Genomic DNA, 14,983 nt, shown 5'->3' with positions numbered 1-14,983 from the left:
GTGCCCAGAAGAGCTACAGTGAGAAGTAACTTGGTTCTCACTCCCTCTCCCAACCCAGGTTCCCTAGGCACTGCAGGCCGCGTCTGTAGCAAGACATCTAAAGGAACAGATGGATGTGAAATCATGTGCTGCGGCCGAGGGTATGATACAACGCGGGTCACTCGTGTCACCCAGTGTGAGTGCAAATTCCACTGGTGCTGTGCAGTGCGGTGCAAGGAGTGCAGAAACACTGTGGATGTTCACACCTGCAAGGCCCCCAAGAAGGCAGAGTGGCTGGACCAGACCTGAAGCTACAGATACCTCACTCATCCCTCCACTTCAAGCCTTGCAACTCAAAAGCACAAGAACCTTGCATGCACACCTTCCTCCACCCTCAACCCTGGGCTGCTACAGCTTCTATTTAAAGACTTGGAGAGTAATCCAAAGGGACCATAGTGTCCTAGCTGGGTCCTTAGCCCTGGGAAGGAGTTGATAGGGAATATAAGAAACTGAGTGGCTCCTTGGTTTCCCTCTGCAGATCTGAAGGCAGAGCAGAAGAGGTGTAGGGGGTCTTCAGAGAAATCTGAGTTGCACTAAAGTACCATTTTTCAAGGTCAGGACTCATTTTTCCTTTCTTTGCACTGGCTTCCCAATACTTGGGTGTGCAAGAGAAAGGATCCCTCGAGTCAGCTTCATTTTAATCCTGCCTTGGCTGAGGATAGACAGACAGAGATGAAACTGCATGTCTCTTTTCTGGAGACAGAGGAGATACCAAAAGGTGAATTATAACACTGTACTATGGAGAGACTGAGATTGCTAGACAAGAGTTCAGCTGTTTATAAACTGCTGTTTTAGAGGAGGAAAATCATATAACTGTACAAACACACATTCTCTGTTCTTCATGTATCAGGTAGCACTCTCTTTTGCTCACTTGCTGCCTGCTCAAACTGAGGTGGCATACAGTAGGCTCCCATGCCTAACAAATAGTGATGACAGCTTGGAACAGTGTTAGGAGAGAATAACTTAGGAAGTCTGTGAGTAGGTCTAGGGATTTTTCCCCATTCATTATTCTGAAGGTTAGCTATGTTTGGGAATCAAAGTAAAAATACTAATTCATAAAAGGGGAGAGGTAAACAGGCTGACCTTAAGAGCCACAAGAGGCCAGTGTACACTAGGAATGTAGGGTTCTCTGGTTTTGGTAATATTTTTTTGTTTTGAGATGGGGTCTTGTGTTGCCCAGACTGGCCTCAAACTTGTGATTGTCCTCCCTTAGCATCCTGAGTAGCTGGCAGGACAAGAGTGTGCCACTGCATCTGGTTTGGCTTTGGTAACTCTTAGGAGAGGACCCTAACCTTTGAAACTAGGAGTGGGGGCCAGTGTCTACGTAAAGAAAGAGAGCTGGGGCTTGGAGCCACAGTGGTAATAACTTAGAAGGTCCTCCCACTTATTCGGCAGATCTTTAGTGACTCTTCAAGTCCTGGTGATTGTTCCTGTTCACATTTGGAACAGAGGAAGATCCTTTCTATGCCACTACATTACGTAACAAGGTGTGAAGTAGTAGAGTCTCTAGAGATAGCAGACTCATTAGTATACTGGAGGATACGACATGCAAGTCCAAAAACCTTGATGTCCTCATTTACCTATGTGTGTTGACAGTGGTTCTCTCTTGCCTGTTGATATTTTAAAACAGCAGAGTGATGTAGAAATTTGCAGTTAATAACAGACCTGCATTGAAATCACAGCTGTGTCACTTGTTTTTATTTTTAGCAAGACAATTAACTTTTCCAAGCCTCCATTTTCTCACCTGTAAAATGTATGCATCTCAGGTACAGAGACTTAATTATGTTCCAAACTCCAGCCAACAGATAGGTACTTTTTACCAAAGCTCCTATCTAGTCAAGTCCATGGTAACTTCTCTAAGAACTTCAGTTTAGAACTGTATGATCATGACAACAGGTTTTAGGTTAAAGAATATACACAAGTTCTAGATACAGGCTCCCATTTCCTTTCCCAGAGTCCTCTCCAGCATCCCTTAGGGTCCTCAAATATTTGTGGAGGAACTTCATTCTTCACAGGCAGCAGAAGGTTGGAAGAACCACAGCTTTGGGCCGCGGAGGCAGATTTATTTGGATGATAAGACTAATATTTGTGTAACCTGCTGAGACCCGTGTGGGGGAGTTTAGGGTGGTTTTTCTTTTGGTGAGGGGATCTGCTCCAATTTTAAATCCATTAACACAAAACATGAGCTAATCAGAGCCCTTGTGGTCTGTGGTGAGGGGATGCCTGTGGAGAAATGAGACTGAGTGAGTCAGGCCAAGAGAATGTCTTCCTTGCGGGGGGGTGGGGGGGGGTCAATTGGAAAACTAGTCAGCCATTGCTGAGACTGGAGTAGGGGGAAAGAGAGTGGGTAAAGAAGAGCCTCTGATAGCTTGGGCTGGGATTAAGGGAAGGAAAGATTTGGGGGTAGTGGGGAGAAAAGTGGGTCATGGTGAGTCTGAACTCAAGAATAGTATACAAATACTGCCTTGTATACCCAGCTGCTGGGAAGAACCTCCAGTCCCAGCCAACTCCTGTTCTCCTAAAAACAACCAGGTTGCTGTATCAGTGATGGTATCGGCCTTCCTGGAGAAGCCAACCTGAGCTCAATCTACCTGTGTACCCTAATGTCTTTTTATTTGTGGCTCTCACCCTGTGGAAGGAAGTGGATGGGTCTCTCTCAGCATTTCATAGTCTGCACTTTCTCCCTGAACTTAATATTTAGTTTATAAAGACACAAGTTTTGCAACTTCCTATAAATGATTAAGAAGAGCAAACTGTCCACACAGAAATTGGAAAAATGAGGTAGATAAGCAAGAGAAACGGGATCATTTTGAGCCTCACTGCTGAACCTGGGTGGCCCCAAGAAGGAAAGATGGCTAAGCAATTAATTTTTCCTCTTAGTCCTTAGCTTGCCTCTGCATTCCGATTGGCTTTAGACAACTGGCGTTCATCCTGCATTATACAAACAAAAACTAATTTATTTGGAACAAGTCACAAAACTAAGAACATTGTTTGGTGCGGTCAAGGCTCCATTTAAATCTGTTGCTTCTCCATTCTGCTTCTAAGCACCCTCTCTCCATTCTCCACTTGATAGATATCTGTTCTTCCCATCAGCTGTGTCTTAGCTTCTCTCCTCTCTCTTACTCCTTATTGGTCCTCATTTCTTTAACTTCTGATATTTAGGTATAATAGATTGCAGCAAATACTACTTGGATGCAAAGTTAACTTAAAAGATACTACATATGCCTTTTAGTGAAGCCACATGAGTAGAGTAGTTCAACAGTGTGGCTCAGCCTATGGTTTTTCTTAAGAATGGCAGCCCTGGAGCTGGGGAGAGAGCTCAGCAGTCTAAGCACGTGCCTGGAAAGCACCAGGACCTGAGTTCAATCCCTGATACTGCATGCCATGCTGACGCCCATCCAGAAGGAGTGCCAATCCCAACACTGGGGAGGCTGAGACAGGAGGATCACCATGAGTCTGAACTGCGAAGTGAGACCCTGTATCTATTTTTTTTTTTTTTTGTGGAACTTGGGATCAAACTCAGGCCCTTGCACTTGCCAGGGAAGCGTTTATTCCATTGGGCCATCTCGCTGGCCCGAAACCCTGTATCTAAAACATTAATAAAAAGGGGAAAAATTTTAAAAAAAAAGGCAGCTTTAGTAAGAACAACTTATATTATCTTTGAAAAATGGCGGGCCAGCAAAATAGCTCAGCGGATTAAAGTGCCTGCAAGCAGGCGCAAGGGACGGAGGTTCAATCCCAGGGCCTGCTGTGCCAGCCCCACCCCCAACATGTGCTGAGACAGCAATTGAGACTGGGCGTGGTGGCACGTGCCTGTAATCCCAGCTCTTGGGAGGCTGTAAACAGGTGGATCATTGTGAGTCTGATCTAGTAGTGAGATCCCAAACACCCTGCAGATCCTTCCCTAAAAAAAAAAAAAAAAAAAAAAAAAAGAAAGAAAGAAAAATGGCAATAATCCATAGTCTTGCATAGAGGAATGGTAGCGAAGAGTTTTAGATGAATTAAAAGAATCAAATATTACCTTATAGGTCTGCAAAAAGTTATGGATCTAACTTACGAATGAATACTCAATGTTTCATTTTTATTCCTCTCTCACAGTATTTCTCCTTTTTCTCATATCCCTTTCTCAAGATCACCAACCACTAAGTCCTTTGCCAAGTTCTCAGGCCCACTCAGGACATGAGTTTTTTACATGGCTTATTAGAAGGCAGATAATAAGGATTTTTTTTCTCCTTTGGCCTTTCTGAGGTTTTTATTTAAGTGCTCTCAGTGGTGATAGTGCAGAAGCCCAAGCTAGCTGAGAAGAAGGGAGGATGCCAGGGAGAGCATGTTTCTCATCCCTGGGAGGCATTCAACCTAGCTCCCGCAGCCAAATTACAGCACCAGAGAACAATGTGATGCATTCCTGGGCAGGTCGGTGGGACCCTGGGCGCCTGGGCCTTGCAGAGAGAGGTGCCAGACACAGAGCTCTCCGTAAGCAATCCTGCAGAGCCGCCCCCTGGGTGCAGAAATGAAATACGGGAGAGCTTCACATTACACAGAGACCTGTAGCTCACACCTGGTTATTGATGGCCTCGGTGGAGGCCTCTGCCCCCACCTCCACTTGGGAACTGCTTGCTACTTCGGGGGTTGGGCATCTTTGAAGAATGCTGGTAAGCAAAAAAAAAGCTTCCTTCTCACTCTTTCTACACTTCTGGCAGCATGAGCACAGTTAGAAGGACACACAGACACAGATATAAGGTGCATCTGTAAGGACACGTACACGGCTTTCCTCAAGACACGTAAGAGTTGATGTAGACTCCCCAGCAATAAAAAAAGCAAACAGATTTCCAACAAATCCTTCAAAAGTCCTACCCACAGCGGGACCCACCCTAACAAAGGAATATTACAGAGTTTTATTATCAGCATGCAGGCACGTGTTTGTTTTCAGATTCGTACTCCCCTGGGAAAGGAAGAACACAGAAGAGATCAAAGGTGGAAAACTATCACCCAACCAGAGTGGCTGATGCTATATAATTTTTGGAGGCTGGTTCACACTCAAGATAGTGATATGCATCCTATGTTTTCTGAACAAAGGGGCAATTTCCTGTGACTGTAAGCAGTATATATAATTGCTAAGCCTCCTGCTTATGGCCTGTTACTCTTTTTAACTTTGATTGGATTAGAAAACAGTATAGCTTTGGATTCTATGGATGATTTGCATAAGAAAGACACTGAACAGTACCTTTACCGTGGTGAATGTATCACAGTTGCTGCACCCAGAAATCTTGTTGAAAACCTACCCTATTCTTCCAAAAAAAAAAGAAAACCTATCCTGATTAAAAGGTTTCAGGCAATAGTCCGTGGGGTGTCATATATATAATTCTCTCAACTCTGAGGTAGAAGCTTCTCATATTATGAGATGCAAAGATCTGTCCAAGGTGATGTGGACAGTGAGTAGCCAGAACTCAAGGTCTTCTGACTTCAAGTTGTGTGCTCCTCAAAGCCTGAGGAGACCTTGGATTAGGGGTGCCAGAGTACTGCTTTCTTCGGAACGGAAACTGCTACAAAATGTTCAAGACCAACAGAAGTTCTAGGACTGCCAGGACAGTGTATCTGAGCACAGTTTTCAAAGGAACAGCGTATGCTTTTTAGAACATCAAATCTCCTTTTTACTACCATAGCCACTATCACCTATGCCTATCAAGGGATTGCAAAGTATTTCACATTTAAACAACTGGCTTCTAGTTCTTAGTATTTTTTTTCCTCCCTTCAGATTAACCTTAATTTTATGTGATTCTCCTCAAGTGATGTTACATGTGTAGAAAGAGTGAAAGTGGCCATGAAAAGCCATGAGTGGAATTTTAAGACTTGGCTCTTAAGGTATGCATCAGAATTTCTTTTGAAACTTCATTCTTTTAAAAAATGTCAACCTCTGGCTTTTGAGAAAACAGGGAATGAAAGTGCTAAGAAATGTGCACTAACCCACCCAGAAGCCTACTTATGGCCTAGTAAAGATCTTGGGACTTCTACTTGAGAGGAGTAATTTCTTCTACATCAATATAAGGGGCATCTACCCTGCACAGAAAGCCTGTGAGAGGACAGACAACTGATTTGCACTTGCTCAAAAATTTGCTGCTCACAACCCCTCCTCCACCCTCATTTAAAAGCTGGACCCTGTTTAGGTGCAAGATAATGAGAAAAAGCTCCAAGAAAGGGTATGTACAAGGGGTACCCTTCCCTGTCCGACCCAGGAATGCATTCCATTACAGACAGCAAAAGTCCTGGGATACCCTACCTATCCCACTGGTGCACCCCAACTGTGAAGGCAGAAGAGAAAGTGGCAGGAACACAATGTTATCAATCATAGACTTGGGAAGCCACAGCTCCCTGACCTGGGGCCCTGCTTCGGCTAGGGGAAGAACACCTCAGGAAAACAATCTACCTAGAGTCGGGACTTGCCCCAGCAAACCTTACTTTTGGTCCATCCATCTTGGCTCTCACTGCTCTCCGCTTCCCACCCCCACTGCCTCCGCATGTGGGCTCAGAAGTCATCATCTAAGGAATTCCACTGCTCACCTCCTGCATAGCAGCACAACCCCATGAGGCCACACACCAGACGGAGGGGATAAAAGTACGAGGTCATGGCTTGTAGCAAAAGGCTTTTTCTTAAACTAACCCTGACTCCTGGAAAAGAGGCAGAGCAGGAGAGTGTAGGGGAGCTGCTGATGACAGCAGCTTCATAGGTCTTGTGTAAAAAGAAAGGAAAATGGTAATAGCCTCAGTGTAAATTTCCCCATTCCTATCGCCTGGTTTACATCTTTTTTTTTTTTTTTTTGCGGTATTAGGGATGCAACTCTGGACCTTGCACTTACCAGGCCCATGCTTATGCCGCTGAGCTATCTCCCCAGCCCCTTACATCTACTTCCTGAAGGTTAAAATAGAATCCAGATTATCACCCAAAGGGTTAAGGCCCTCCACTGTAGAGACTCCTTCCGCAGACTGCGCACACACCCAGGTGAAGGCCATCCCTGCTACAAGCTTAGGCTCCCTGGGAACCTAAGGTGAAAGGAAAGGGTGGGAAGGGCGAGGTAGCACTCAGAGGAAATCGGGAAGGCCACTGGTGGGCCTGTGTTGAGTAAAGACAAGGGAATGGGGGAAGAGCATCGGTTCTGGTATTAAGCTTGCAGGGTGACAATGTACATAACACACTCACGTACAAAAACCAATTTTATTTTATTTTATTTTATTTTTAGCGGAACTGGGGATTGAACTCAGATCCTTGTGTTTGCCAGTCAAGCACTTATCCTACTGAGCCATCTCCCTAGCCCCCAAAAACCAATTTTAACAGCCTGAGAAATGGAAGTCTTAAAAGAATGAGATGAGGCAGATTAATCAGAGATGGTTTTCTCTAGGAGGTGACTTTAGCATGAAGTGGTGGATGGCTGAGGGTAACAGGGGAAGGCAGTCTAAACAGAAGGAACTGGTATGTACCAAACTTTATGCAACTAATATGTAATGAACTTCAAGAAAAGACACATTGTATACATTGAAAAATACAGAGAAATTACAGTGCTGAGATCAAAGTTTAACCAATGTCAGGTAATTTATGTACCTGGAATGTTAAATGGTTCAGAATCTGCTACAAAGCTACATAAGATCTTGATTTTATGTTAGTAAACACCAGGGATCCCATGGGAAAGTACCAGGGTGAGTTCACTTGATACAGACACAGAGACCAAAAGAGGAATGTATTGTAAAGGCCAACAAAATGCTATGTGTCATTAAGTATGTATCCCTATCATTTGAAATTATGGGCTAAGTAGAAATATTAAATATCCTAACCAGAATTTTTTTTTTTTTTTTAATTTTAGGAAAGGGTCTACAGGGTGTTTAGGGGCTCACTACTAGATCAGACTCATAGTGATCCACCTGTTTACAGCCTCCCAGGAGCTGGGATTATAGGTGTGCACCACCATGCCCAGTCTCAACTGCTGTCTCAGGGAGCCTCAGGGGCAGGGCTGGCACGGCAGCAGGCCTGGGGATCAAACCCCTGGCCCTGTAATTCGCTGAGGTATTTGGCCGGCCCTAAGAATTGTAATAAATTAATGTAGGCTTCTGGGTTCATAATATGGTATCAAACGAAACTCTTAAGAAATTAAAATTTAAGAATACATTTTAAAATGTACATTCAGAAATTAAAGCGTCCATTTTTCTTCCAAATTCAGTAACTTAACTGGTATCTCCAAATTCCATTTATTACATTAGACTTTTGTGGTTAGAAAGTTTATCATTCCGAGGCCCTAGTGAATAGAAGGGAGCTTCAAAAGCACTTTATAGACTGCAAAATCATTTCTCGAATAAATGAGATAGTTCTAGCCCACTGTAGAGCACTGAAGCAACAGTCAAACATGGGAGACAAATTTTGATTTCACGATCTCTAATTTGATTTCTGGTTTCTGGGATTTTCTGGAGGTAGAAACAGCTATTTCCCAGGCTTCCATCATATTTTTTAGCAAACTTTTCCAAACCTATCCTTTCACAGCAGTTTCCCAGTACCACCTTCAGAAAAAGAATATATATTGGATTATGAGTCTGACCTAGCATGACATTTAGTATATATATTTTTGTGTGCACCGAATAAACTGACAGGTAAGCGGTATCCTAGGTTAATGCTTTACTTAACTGGCATGACTTGGTGCTGGAAGGGAGGCAGCCACTCTCAAGAGATAGCATTTGTTCTTATCACCTTAGTTTCCCCCCTTTCCCTTGGTAGTTTATAAAAGGTGATTTCTGAAACCCTTCACAAAAGAAAGGCTCAAGGGTTTACTTCAACCATGACACTGCTATGAATGTTTCAGATTGCACTACAATTTCCCTGTGTAACATAAGCCCACAGAATCTGACGTAAGCTGATTGCTCATGATGGCTATTTTACTTACATTTCTGAATGGAAGGGATTTCAATATTCATAAAATATCTAACTGATTTACTATTCCTCATCTGTTCTCCCAGAGCAGCTATTATAAAATAGGCCTAGAGAATGAAGTCTCAGCTTACACAACTTGTTAAGCAACCACGGAAGTTATTGCTCCAAAAATAATTTAAAAAACTCAATACAGAATATGAGGAAAAGCCAGAGATATGATTACTGTTGATGTAATCTGAAAAATAAAAGCTTTTTAAAAAAAAGATTTAGTGACTATGTTCTTTATCTTCATGCAAAGCCTATAGGAGTAGGTTGTTTCTTCTCATGCTCTCAAGGTGTCCGAGTTTACTTAAGTCTGTGGTTAACTAGTGTTAGTGGACACCATCACTGCTATAAACAGGACCACAACTGAATGGATGACAGTGAATTATGAAATAATTAATCCAGAAATATGAATGTGCCTCCTTACCAATATGCCACAAATTAGATTCCTGAATTGAAAGATGTCACCATTTTACCACTTGGCAGTGTACGTTCTATTTACTTCTTCAAAGAATAATAGTTTTCTGCTTATTCTAGTAGTTTGACAAGCTCAGATGGAGTGCTAGAGAAGTAATGGCCACCAGTAAATCCCAAAGCCTGATCTTTAGTCTTCTACTTCCAAGTCACTGTTCAAATCACCCCACTTTTCCTTCAACTACAGTCCTGATTTAAGTCAGTAAACTCTCTAATCCTCTGGAACACTGGTAGTGCACCTATGGCATGGAAGACACAGCAGGCTGTATCACTGCATCACTGTTTTTTTTAATGTACTGGGAATCAAACTCAGGACCTAATGCCTGCCAGGCAGGGGCTGTGCCACAGCGCTATATCCCCAGATCCACTGCTGCTTTAGAACATTTGGCCCACTCTTCTACTCTATGTGCATCATTCATTTTTTCATTTTCATTGATTACATGTCTAATTTGTATAAAATTCTCCGGGACAGGTTCTGTGTGTATTTTAAAATGTTTTCTAATGTCTTAACCCCAGTGATCCAGTTAGTATATGTTACTTGACTGAGATAGCCCAATAAAGATATGAAATGTTTTTCAGTTAGTTGGAGAGAGACAGTCCAGGTGCCTCCTCCTGTAAAGAGACAGAATTGCCAAGGATGAAAAATTGATAAGCAAACTTCAACTTAGAAGAGTAGGCAAAGGAAACTTATTGAGTGCCTTATCCCAATATTCTTTTATGTAGTTTTTTAACTGACATGGATTATGCCTGTTTTCAGAATCAGTGACTGTAAGGATGCAACTCTGATATTAACAAGTGAGCTCTTGGAAATTCAGAATGATTCCGCCCGCCTGCCTGCCTGCCTGCCTCCCTGTCTCACATACACACACACACACACACACACACACACACACACGTGTGCGCACGCATGCGTGTGTGTGTGTGTGTGTGTGTGTGTGCAGTCTTGCCATTCCATTCCTCACAATGACATCATTATTTCATTTTTTAAATAAGGATGGCCCTTAGTCCTTAGCAATCTGTTATTAAGAATGGGAGGATATAAAAGAGGAAAATGTATGAGCACAGAGGCTTTTGTTTTATGGCAGCTAGCATGTAAATGTGAAGAGAGACATTTCTTGGATAAGTTTTCGTTGAGGAGCTCTTCTTTTTTTGATAAATTTTTAACTATTCACATAAACAATGAATAATGCTGTTTACAAAAACATGAACTTTTGGCAGTTTGGTATAAAGATGAAATTCTTCCATGTTACATTATTTGAAAAAGAACAAAATAAAGACATTTCCTTCTATATCTTGTTTGACTTAAAATAACCCTAACCAAATAAATTCTTATGAAAGGAAGGGCCTGATATGAATACAGGTTGACTTTGGGTTATTTTATGAAAAGCACTTGTATTTGTAGTAACTCATCAGTCACTTCTAATTAAATAAATATGAAAAACTGAGCTAATCTACTGTGGCAGCAGCCTTTATGTCATAATAATACATTTACATGCCCTTCGCAAGACCCCTATCACTAGGCTATCAGCTACTTTGAACACGGATTGCGTTTTATATTTTACAAAGGCACCTAATAAATAGATGTTCAATGGATGAAAGAATGAAAGATAAGTCCATTCAAAATTCAAAGACTTACAGTGTTACCACTATTCGCATATTATATAGCATATTATTTTTTTTTATTTTTTATTTTATTTGTGTGTGTGTGTGTGTGTGTGTGTGTGGCCAGCTCAGCCCACCAGGGGGCGGGGCTGGCTGGCATGTGGTGCTGGGGGATTGAACCGCAGTCCCAGTGCTTTGCCAAACTTGTTCTAAGTAGGTGCTTTAGATCACTGAGCCATCTCTCCAGCCCTATATAGCATATTATATAATAATTTCAAACACTACCATTTAAAAAAATCTGATAATAAATTAAGATAAACCCACAGGAGTCATTCTACTCAATAAGCTGACACTAAATGACTGAACTGCATGTTCTAGTAGTTTTTGTTCTGTATTTTAAAGGTGGTATTACAACAGCTAAAACAGACTAAAAGGAAATTAGTAAGAAAGATCTTCATAGCCAGTATTTGGCTGAATTAGACTCCTCTGGCTCTCAGTAAGAACTAAGCCCCCAAAGGGATCAGACTCAAGTAAATAAAAAATCCAGCTGAATTTTATCAGAGGGAAAAGTTTCAACTCTGAATACCCCAGCAACCAGGGATGAATTATGTATAAGATTAGTAAAGTGCCTTCATCCATGCCCCAGCCAGAGAACATTTTTCTATCTCACTATGACTGAAGGAAAAGCAGCAATGTGACTGCCTGCCAAGAACAGCTGGGGCTGTACTCTAGATAGGAGTCTAACACCAAGGGATTAAAATTTAATTGTAAGGCTGTTGCTACCTGGGAGTAAAAGCCTGAACTTTGGTTTCAAAAAGAAATTGGTACTGCAGCATTAAATACATGAGAACAAGAGCTGGCAAGACCCTAATGGTATGAGAACATGTTCCCTTCTTAAATTTTTCCCCCGAAGTGTGTGTATATGTGTGTGCATGCATGTGCCTGCACACATCTCATACGGCTATAATTTTTTAAATGTATTTGGTTGTTACAGTGCCTCACTATGAAGCTCAGGTGCGCAAAGAGAAGGGAATACGGCCTTTCTTTACACTTTTGAATAGTATGTACGTGTTTTTAGAATGCTTGAAATTTTAAAATAAGGCCAGAAGGAGCTTATGTGGTATGAATTCTCCAAATACCATTTCTCTTTTTTTTTTTCTTTTTTTTGGTGGAACCGGGGATTGAATTCAGGCCCTTGCTCCACTGAGCCATCTTCCCAGCCCCTCATAATTTTCTTGAGCTCAAATAATCTCTTTTCTTGAAGCTGGCTGCTACCAAAATGGATCTAAAACAATATAAATGTTAGTAGAAAGTGATTATTTCTTCCCCTCAAATTCAGTTGGAATACTGTTAAAATCCAATCTTTTATCGAAAACCCATTATCATTAAGAAACTTTCTTACCTCTAGATACAACTATTAGAAGTAAAACTGCTACCAAAAATCCCCCCTTTAGCAAAGATTAAAATTAAAAATACCAACTAATTATATTATAGACTAAAAGTTTATTCTGTTAGCTAAACTCTCCCCACAATCCCTCATACAACATTGGATACTGAAACAAAACTGATGTGGAGGGCCGGAGAGATGGCTCAGTAGAATAAGCACTTGGTTGGCAAGTGCAAGGACATGAGTTCAATCCCTGGTTCCGCAAAAAAACAAAACAAAACAAAACTGATGTTGAAACATAAAATAACTTTTTTTGGGGGGGAGAGGGGAGACAGGCCTTAAACTCATAGCAATCCTCCTGCCTCAGGCTTCCCGGTGCTGAGATTACAGATATGTACCAAAGTTCAAGCTTTTACTCCCAGGCAAGATTACTATTTTTTTTTTTTTTGCGGAACTGGGGATTGAACTCAGACCCTTGAGCTTGCCAGGGAAGCGCTTATTCTACTGAGCCATCTCCCCAGCCAGGCAAGATTACTTTTATAATTTTTTTTTTTAATGTATTTGGTTGTTACAGTGCCTCACTATGAAGCTCAGACTTGTAGTGATCCTCCTGCTTTGAGCCTCCCCAGTGCTAGGATTACAGGCGTGCACCACTATGCCTGCATTCTAGCCAGCTCAGCCCACCCTAAGGGCGGGGCTGGTGCAGCATGTGGTGCCAGGGATCGAACCATGGTCCCTGCGCTTGCCTAAGATTGCCTAAGCAGGCACTTTAGTCTGCTGAGCAATCTTGCCAGACCCCTACTTTTATAATTTTATATTACAATATTTTTTAGCTACTTCACAGTCAATCAAATTCCTTCTGAATAGTTATCAGCCAGGAGCTACTGCTTTCTGCAGTATCACCGTACAAGTTAGACATTAGAGAGGCTGATGTTATTTGACTATGTTACATAAATGACCAAACAGCATTCTTTCTTACATGGCTAATTTAGTGAGAAGAGGAATGTAACTGAAGTGAAGCAGTTTAACAGACTGAAAAGGAAGTGTAACATTCTCTATATTAGAACTCATCCAGGGGGCCAGAGATACAGCTCAGTAGAATAAGCGCTTGCCTGGCAAGCACAGGGTCCTGAGTTCAATCCCTGGTACCAGAAAAAAAAAAAAAATAAAATAAATCATCCAATAGACACAGGTACTGTGAAAAGCTCTTTGGGCAGTGTGTATTTGTATGCTGAAATCTCTGCCTTGGCAGTAAGGATATGTCCAACCTAAATACCCTTTTGATTTTTCTAGCAATCTACATTAGCCTTTTCATTGAAAACTCTTTTCCAAATCCAAGGTTTTTGGGGAGGGGTTACTGAGGACTGAACCTTGCTTGGGCTTTCATACAACTCCAACCCTTTCTTTACTTTTTTGAGATAGGGTTTCACTAAGCCACTATACTGCCCAGGGTGAGTTTAAACCTCTATTTCTCCTGACTCAGCTTCCCAGAGCACGGGGATTACGGGCATGTATCACTATATCTGGCTCAAATCCAACTTTTATAAGAGAAGTCTACTATAGCAAAGCCACTTGACTATCCCCACTCAGGCATTATATATTCCCATAATGTTGCTATATCTAGCTTAAAAGTCTTTTTTTTTTTTTCCAGTACCGGGGATTGAACTCGGAACCTTGCGCTCTACTAACCTATCTCCCTGGCCCAAAAGTCATTCTTTTTTACTTGTTTTGCTGTTAATTGTGAAGTAATATATTATTAAAAATAGGGCCTGAGGGGCCAATGAGATAGCTCAGCGGTTTAAAGGCAAGCTTAGGCAGGTGCAGGGGACCGAGGTTGGATCTCAGGCACCACATGCTGCACCAGCCCCGCCCTCAGGGTAGGCTGAACTGGCCAAAAACAAAACAAAACAACCTACATATTTGAGCCAGCCAGGTAGCTCATCAGACTGAAGTGCCTGCTTAGGCAGAGCACAGCAGCCGGGGTTCAATTCCCGGCCTGTTGTGCTGGCCCCGCCCATGGGGTGTGCTGACACAGTGATTGATACTGGGTGCGGAAGCACACACCTGTAATCCTAGTGCTTGGGAGGCTGAAGACAGGAGAATCACTACAAGTCCAATCTACATAGTGAGACCCTATACACCCTGTCCTACACACAGGAAAAAAGCAAGCAAGCAAGTAAGCCAGCCCTCAAAAATAGGGCCTGGGATATAGCTCAGCAGCATGGGCACCTGCCTGGTAAGCTCAAGGTCTTAAGTTTGATCCTCAGTACCAAAAAATAAAAAAAAAAATAATTACTGACCAAAATTAATAGACTATCTTGTCTATTATGAAATTTTAGGCATTTCACTTAGCTCTGGTGACTCAAGCTTCTCATCTATAACATAGGAAGATTATAATCTCTTATTTAATAAGAACAAATGATTAGTTGTCTTTTTATAAAAAAAGAAACAAGAGGGGCTGGTGAGATGGCTCAGTGGTCTAAAGCACCTACTTAGAACAAGCTTAGCAAAGCACAGGGACCGCGGTTCAA

This window comes from Octodon degus, unplaced genomic scaffold (genome assembly GCF_000260255.1).
Source record: "Octodon degus isolate 3935 unplaced genomic scaffold, OctDeg1.0 scaffold00140, whole genome shotgun sequence".
Lineage (NCBI taxonomy): Eukaryota > Metazoa > Chordata > Mammalia > Rodentia > Octodontidae > Octodon > Octodon degus.
This window is presented reverse-complemented; position numbering follows the sequence as displayed.